This window comes from Buceros rhinoceros, unplaced genomic scaffold (assembly GCF_000710305.1).
Source record: "Buceros rhinoceros silvestris isolate BGI_N320 unplaced genomic scaffold, ASM71030v1 scaffold13947, whole genome shotgun sequence".
In the NCBI taxonomy this organism is placed as follows: Eukaryota; Metazoa; Chordata; class Aves; order Bucerotiformes; family Bucerotidae; genus Buceros; species Buceros rhinoceros.
In genome coordinates this window covers 46,263-53,031 of record NW_010420534.1, presented here as the reverse complement: position 1 = coordinate 53,031, position 6,769 = coordinate 46,263, and the positions used below count along the sequence as shown (strand labels likewise).

The window sequence follows — 6,769 nt, the reverse complement described above, 5'->3', positions numbered from 1 at the left end:
TGTCTGGTGCTCTTGTTACCTCCTCTAAAGGACATCTCAGTGCTTGTGTTTTCCATTCTTTCATGCAAGTCTCTAGGATCATGTTTTCATTCTCACTCCCTCAGTAATTGATCTTTGTTTCTTAGTTTGTTGCCCTTGTTTTCTTGGCCTGAATGAGGGCAGTGGTTTATTTTGGTAATGAATCAAGCCTCAGTGCTCCGTTGCCTGCTTTTTCCACAGCTTGGACTCCTCCTTTCAAGTTACTGTTCTCCATGAAAGTACCTCAAATTCCATTTTCACTGTGGTACAAGGAAAGCATGAGTTATCCAATAAAATTGCTTGGGGATTAATTACTATCAAGTGTTTTGTGTTCAGTCATCCTAGTCACTATTTCCTGTACTCTGTGCCACTGCAGAACAGGACCCACTTCTGTTCTCGAGAGCTGACACCTTGCATGCTGCTGGGCTCTCTGATGCCATCACTACCTTCTAGTTGTGGAATGCACATTTTTGCAGTGGGGAAGTACTGATTCAAAGTCACAAAAGCACTTGTCCATGTCATCTGTGGTGTGAGTTATTTCCTTGTCTAACACTGTGTTTATTTTGTTTCCAGTGGCATGCTCTTTCCCGTGAAGAACAAGCGAAATATTATGAACTAGCTCGTAAAGAAAGGCAGCTACACATGCAGCTTTATCCAGGCTGGTCTGCAAGAGACAACTATGTAAGTCACTCACTTGAGGGCTTTTTTTTTTTTTTTTTTTAAACGTTAACTTCCTTTACCTAACTTTTTTTCCTTTCTTCTTTTTAACTTGTGGAAAGTTATGGATGGAGGGATGGTGAACAAATAAGCTTGATATTTGTTTTCACTTCAAGCATCCAGAAAAACTTGAGATTTTGTTGTTTTTGTTGAGATGCTTCTCATGAAGGTCACAGTTTTTGAGGGGGAAAAATCAACATGGAAAGCTTTTTTCTCTCTGACAGTTTGGTCACTTGCTATCTAGAAATCTTTAGACCTGAGCAAAAAAGGAGTGTCTCTCTTTCAAAAGAACCAAAAGCTCCGAGGTCTTAATGCAGACTGAACTTTAGCTGAAAGTTATTGAGAACAGTCTGTCTCTGAAATAAAGGTGCAAAATCTGTGTAATTAAACTTCATGACAGATCCTGCTTTTATACTGTTTTGTGAAGCTAAGAAGTTTTCTTACAATTACTTTTTTTTTTTGTAATTATCAAACAAGTGTTAATAGTACATTGCACAGCTTGCGCTGGACCATTATACTATCGTGTCAGTGTAGTTCTGCGTTACGAAATTTGCAAGCTGCAATCCTGAGAGACTGATCCTGTCTTGAGATCTGGGCTCCTTTCTGTCCCCCCATCAGCTGTGGCATTATTTAGTGTAATGGGAAGCGTACGTGCTATGTCCAGCTTAGTTTTCCTTCTTTAGTAGGTGGACAGTAGCAGTTCTCTACTGCAGTGACATCTTGGTGGCATTAGAGGTTGAGGTACCTGAACACGGTGTTAACAGAAACCATAGAAGTACCCGATGTCTCCAATCCAGTGCAGCTACTCTTCAGCTTAAACCAAATTTTCACTGTAAGCTAGAGTCTCTTAGAGAGACCTTGGGCACAGAAGGCATTGACACAGAAACTACACGATCATCTCCGAAGCAAATGCCTTTGTCTTGCTGACATCCATGCCCAGTTTTGTAAGCACAGGCACTACCATAAGCCCTCGCAGGGGGCTGTTGTTTCTGACTGTTTTATACAGTCATCTTTTCTAGCAGATGAGCCATCGTGACCTTATGTACATAGGGTTTGTTTCCATTAACCAGACCTGTGTCAACCGAGCTGTCTCAAAATATACCTGGGAACATTTAGGACCTTGGTGATACATTCCCTGAAAACAAGGGGATTTCATTTGTCTAGAAATTACTTGCTGGAAAATCAAACCACTTTGGAGCCTTGTTAGCTCATGCTTACTGGATATCAGCCTTCGAGATTGTCCCGTGATGCTCAGTCATGTCGACTTTGAGAACCTGATGTCTTTTGCCATACAGCACAAGCAGTGGACCTGTGGTTTCTTAAATGCCTTGGTAGACATTCGGAGTGTGTAAGGTGGCACGTATGAACTCTCTCTTTGATGTGCTTCCAACCTGCATGCTGTGTGGAAGTATAGCTCCAGTCCTGTGTGTTACAGTGGAGAACTCTGCTTGCAGAAGAACTCCTTGCAGTGCAGAACTCCTCCCGGAACGCACACGTTTGTTGCAGTGGTGGTGAGAAGGTGATCATAGCACATCACAGTTCATCACTGGAGCAGCCAAAAATTGAAATTGTATTCTTTTAGCACAGATACGTCTACAGTATTTTGAGAGTTGGGAGGGACTTAGGGGTGACTCTCCAGTTTCGCATGGCTGAATTTCACAGAACAGTACAATTAAAAAATATGTACTACTTGGTTTTAATCTTTCTGTTCTGGTTTGCCTGGTTATTCAGGACTTCAGATATTTCAGCAAAATGTTAAGTGTTGCTATTCAACTGTTGGCAGTATCTGTGCACTTACTATGTTTTTATTACTGACACCCAAAGTAGTCCTGCGAAGTTGTGTGATAGTCACGAGGAGCGCCAGCGTTTTCATTTTGTGATGGTATCTGTGTGTGCTGGAGTTGTCAAAAACTACTTCATTTGGGAGTGCTGACAAAGAATTTCCAGTCCAGCCTCCTCCTTCTCTTTGTCTCCTTCTGATATCTGATAGATGAATCTCAGATCAGCTTTCAGTGTGTTTTAGGACTTTAAGTCAGCCTTCCATAGAGAATAAAACACGATTTTCCTCGCATGATGTCTCTGTGTTAACATCTGCACTAATGCACTTTCCTCTGTAAAGAACCATTGCCTTGGCACCTGAGTGATCGAGTGTATCACACCAAGTTTCCCAGAGCCCTTGAAATCTGCTTTGCAACTTCCGATCTTGGTGCTGTCTTGGGAGCTTGCTCACAAGGCATTGCCCAGTCCTATTGCCAGCCTCAAGATAAATAAGGACAGGAACTTAGGAGTAAGGCAGGCCCAGACTGTCAGAGCAGACTGGAGCCTACTTCAGTTCATCTGCCATAACTTCACCGTATTTGGAGCCCCTGCTTGCTGTCCATCGGTGAGCGCTGTAGTGGTTTGAGGTGATTTCTCACATCACCTGCTGTCCATCCCATGAACCTGATGGGTAGATGTGTCCCTCCACCTCAATCCTTCCAACTTGTGGCCAATGTGTGTGGCACAGTCTACGCCAGGACACATGTTGGCAGCTGCCACCCATGCTGAGTGGGGTAACCTGTGGCTAGGGGACAGAAGGGTGACCAGCAGGCTGCCGGCCCCTTTACAGCAACTGCACTGAGGTTTGCCACTGCTCATCTGTTAGAGCCTATCCCAGTGCCTCGAAGGCTTCTTAAAAATGTAAATGGTTATGACTTTTTAAAAATGAGTTTTATTATTTAGCTAGTTAGTTTTATTAAAAGAAAAAAGAAAGCTTTGACTGACCTTACGGGACAGCAAAGAGAAGTCATATGGAAGAATACCATCAAAGCGGTAATTAGGGTGATGCAAGATGATTGAGGTTGAAAATTGTGGGCCTAAACCAACCTTTTGCTTCCTGTGTGAACCTGGAGCTCTGGCCTTTTCCACCGTCGGGGGTGTGGGAGAAGGCCAAATGTGTGGGTTGGCACCATGAGCCTGTGCTGTCACAGTGGTGCCAGTGTGGTGTCCAAGAAAGACAGCTGCCGGTTGTCCATTTCTGTCCTGCACCTCGGTCACGTTAAGGGTGCTCTGCCACACGGCAGTCTGCTGTTTGATGATTGCACAGCGCCTTCCCAGGCACAGCCGTATATGAGACTTGGCTTCCGTGAAGGTACACGCGTTATCAGAACAGTTTTAGTGGGCTGGATTGCACCCTGGGGACAAGTCATGGTCGTCCCAGATGCTCTCAACACCCTGTCTGCTGCTGCCGTGTATGACAGTGTAAGTATCTGAATGTGTGAAGAGTTCTCGTAAGAGCCATTAATTATGATATCAACATACGTGTCGTCAGATTATTAAGTGTGAGAAGTCTTTTAGATGCTTACAGCTGCTAGTGTTGATAAACTGCCAGAAATTGTGATTCCACGTGGATATAAAAATGTGTATTGCTCATGTGTGTATTTCTCCGTAGATGCTGAGAGCAAACCTTGTTACATTGGAAACGGTTGGAAGTCTGTTAGGAAGGGATTTAGATACCCCAAAACACATTGTTTTCTTTTTCCCTAACCACTTTCTCAGTGTCCAGACGGTTTTCATTTCTGTGCTGTGGGGTGGGGGAGTGACAAAAAAAGCTCGATGAATGCAATGGTATGGTAAAACTGTCTGTCTATTTTTCAGGGGAAGAAAAAGAAGAGGAAGAGAGAAAAGTTGCAGGAATCAGCATCAGGTAGGCCACGAACAACTTCTACTTACCATTCGCTTCATGTGTACTCTAGAAACCAAGGCTTGTGCTCTTTAATCTGTACATGCTTTCCTCTAACGCTTGATTCTGACCGATGTTCTAAGGTACTTCACTTTGCATTTTCACAAGCTTGCATTTGCGCAATACACGTCTCCTTTCCCTTACGCCTTTCTGTACACCTGTCCTGACTGCTTCGACGTCTTTGGCTGAACTTACGTGTTGCTGCAGTCACTCTCCTGCTTTACCATTGCTTTTCTCCTGAATTGACGTTTGTATCATCCTTAAACTTAATTATGACTCAAATACTGTGTGGGATTATTGGAGGCTGGAAACTTTACACTGACATTTTGTATCCACCCTATTTTTTATCGCTGTGTTTTACATTTCTGTGTACGCTAACAGCTGTCTAGGAGGTTTGCTAGAAGCATCAGTGAGGTCTCTTCTTTGCCTGTACAATATATACAAAGAAATACCCCGTTTACTCCAACAAAAATGGCTGGTATAAGAACCATAAAAAAACCCAAACAACAAAAAAAAAAACACACCCAAAAAATTCCGTGTAATACTGTAGCAAACAAACTTATTTGGAATGTGCAAAACCACTGTAACAGAAATTTGTTAAAGGAAAACAATCTTCTACAGGTACAGGCCCCAGAATGACAGCTGCCTACATCTGAAGCATGGTAAGAACATCTCTAAAGCTTTCCTGGTGATAGAACTGAACTGTAAAATAAGCTTTCGTATAAATTTTATGCAATAATATGAACTTGGCAAAAATTGCAGAAGTATCATGTCCCGAAGCTAATGTTTCTTTGACTCCTGATGGTTTTTATACCGGCTATCTATTAGGTGTTCACCATTTCACTGCTTAACCTTAATATTTTCAAATTGACCGTACCTCACTGACTCGCTGCAAGTCTGCCTGTGAAGCACAGGGACGGGTTTATTAAGCAGTGCAAACCCTCCCGGCCAGCAGACTGTCACAGTTCATAAGAGCAGGTTAGAAACTAGCTTTGGGGAGTGCGTTTTACGTGCTGACATCTGCAAGATGCTGGCTGGCTGCTTTTTAAAAATTTATTCACCTGTATACTAACAAAACATCTGTTAAGAAAATGGGTCTGTACTTTGGTTATGTCAAGAATTACTCCCTCAGTTGTACAGTGGTATTTCATGTGTGGTGAAGGTTGGAGTTTTTTTTGGTGGTGTATTTCCAGCACGTGTTTTTCTCTCTTCATACTGTGTCATCTGCACAGAAGGTGGAGTGACTAGACATCACACATACCCAGGAACGCCATCTCCTCTGCTCCTGAGTGCACACTGTGGATCTCACCACAGTGAGATCCCCATTTTTCAGTGATGGTATTTTGAAGGCTGGTCCTTCTCTTCCTCTCGCTGTGATACGTTTTCTAGTTGGAATGGCATTCATTTGACATTAGAGTTGCTCCTACACTGCCTGAAAAATAACACTTTCTAAACTCACCTATGCATTGTAACAGAAGTGGAGAGGCTCTTTCCCCCCTCGCCCTCTGCCTTGTTTGGCCACCTGATCTGCTTGGCACTCAGAGTGGTCAGCACAGCTGCTTCCTGCTGGCACTCCGCTCGGCTGGGACTGTCAGCCAGGAGAAAGCCCGGTTCCGTTTGCTCTGTGCAGTGTGTCAGTCATCAGTCAGCATGGTTCAGGCCTCTGCTGTAGCTACGCCATTAGGCTGGTTAGACTGAACTTGTTTGGGTTTAAGTTCTGGAGTTTTTTAAAGCCGAAGTAAACTGAAAAGGTAAAATACGTGCTCTTTTTCTCTTCCTGCTAAGCAAAAGTTTTCCAGGCAAGCACCCAGTCTTGCCCTTTGCAAGACCGAGTCATGCCCATTTTAGGTGTGAATTGAAGCATTTGCGTTCTGTAGCCTGTACAACAAATGTAGCTGTAAAGTATCATTAGTTACAGTGACTGCCATAAGCGCTATACCTATGGGGAAAAAAAAATTAACCGTGACTCTTATAACTGATAGTTCAGCTGAGTTGCCCAGGTCCATGACTCTTGTATTTATCCCTTTGATATTAACACACCACCAGTAAGCCAAACACACATAATTTTAGCCGAAGTGACACAGAGCACTCAGCGGGGATCGGAATACAGCTAAGGTTTGAGTGACAGTTAAAAATTGGGGTATATTTGGTTTCTGGGATGCCTTACAATCTGATGATGACTGCCTTGTGTACACCAAACTACTTTTATTGGAGTTTCTCTGTTTGCAATTTGCATAGTAGAGAATGAGTTAAAGTAGGAAAGGATGAATGTTCTGAGTACATGGATTTTCTCTTTCACTTTTACCTATAACA

The 6,769-nt window shown here is 43.1% G+C and overlaps 1 long non-coding RNA gene across 1 annotated transcript in view; it reads left to right on the top strand.

Annotated features, from left to right (window-relative positions):
* Positions 1–590: 590 nt before the first annotated feature.
* Positions 591–6,769, top strand: part of LOC104496255 — a 17,708-nt gene continuing 11,529 nt past the window's right edge. The window contains exons 1-3 of the long non-coding RNA XR_727814.1: positions 591–699; positions 4,372–4,420; positions 5,078–5,118. This is a non-coding gene — a long non-coding RNA (uncharacterized LOC104496255). The remainder of the gene's footprint in view (positions 700–4,371; positions 4,421–5,077; positions 5,119–6,769) is intronic.